Consider the following 1,255-nt stretch of genomic DNA (forward strand, 5'->3'; position numbering starts at 1 on the left):
TCTATTTATTAAGAAAGAAAGTATTTTCTTCAATAATCTCTTGGATTTCCTTTTCCATTTGTGCAAATTTTTCCTTTTAGGGCATTTTTCTCCTCATTGGCTTTTCGGACCTCTTTTGCCATTTGGGTTAGGCTATTGTTTAACATGTATTTTCTTCAGTACTCTTGGGTCTCCTTTAGCAAACTGCTTATTTGTTTTTCATGATTTTATTGCATCACTCTCATTTCTCTACCCAGCTTTTCCTCTATTTCTCTTACTTGCTTCTCAAAATCCCTTTTGAGCTCTTCCAAAGCCTGGGACTGATTCATATTTTTCTTGGAGGCTTTGGATGTAGGAGGTTTGACTTTGTTGTCTTCTTCTTGTTGTATGTTTTGATCTTCTTTGTCACCAAATTAAGATAACCTGGTCTGACTCTTTTTGACTGCTTGCTCATGGTTGCTTTTTTAATGAAAGAAAATTTATAGATATGTAGAGTCAGGCTTAAGTTGTGCAGTTCACAAAGAATGGAGGCCAGGAAAAAAAGTCATATTTAACTAAGGGCTAAGGTGGACTTGCCACCAGGTGGATTTCTTCTGGATGGTGCTGGTGCTGATGCAACTGGGCTGGGAACAGGTGCAACAGGCACAGATTTCTCTTCATTCTGTCCCAGGTCAATTTGGAAGTCTGCTTTCACATTTTTATGAATATCACCTTCTACCTTTGGACCTAAAATAGCTACAGAACTGGCTTCAGAAGAGTTTCTTCTTTAGAGTCCAGACAGATCAGAATTTTCCCTACTTGACTGAGACCCTGCTGACTTGGTCCAAGAAGGATGATTTTCTTCAGATGTTCCAAAAATATTAGATGCCATTTTGTTCTTTCTCACTGGTTGTTCTGTAGGCTCATCAAAGTCCAAAGTAAAATTAGACCCACCACCTGGAGGACATAACACCCGGAAACTATTCCTGCCATTGGGGTTGAAGGTGGTGGTTGTGGTCATGGCAATGTTGCAGCTGGATCATGGTGGGGGCGGATGGATGGGAGAACAGATGGAGAGCAGTGTGACTCTTGAATAAAGTACAACTCAGGAATTTTTTTTAAATAAGAATAATCCAAGAAAAAAAGAAGATTATGAAAGGAAGGTCAACCAACTAGAAAAGGAGATTGAGAATTTTAAGGAAGAAAATGACTACTTGAAAATTAGAATTGGGTAAGGGGAAGTCAGTGAAGTTATAAAGGATCAAGAAATAACACAATAAAAAAAATGAAGACTGAA

General features: G+C 38.3%; 1 pseudogene; it reads right to left on the minus strand.

Moving 5' to 3' along the window:
* Positions 1-529: 529 nt before the first annotated feature.
* Positions 530-979, minus strand: LOC110215097 (jupiter microtubule associated homolog 1 pseudogene; annotated as a pseudogene).
* Positions 980-1,255: the final 276 nt, after the last annotated feature.

The sequence above is a fragment of the Phascolarctos cinereus genome, unplaced genomic scaffold (genome assembly GCF_003287225.1).
Source record: "Phascolarctos cinereus isolate Bilbo 61053 unplaced genomic scaffold, phaCin_HiC Scaffold_2;HRSCAF=192, whole genome shotgun sequence".
Classification (NCBI taxonomy): Eukaryota; Metazoa; Chordata; class Mammalia; order Diprotodontia; family Phascolarctidae; genus Phascolarctos; species Phascolarctos cinereus.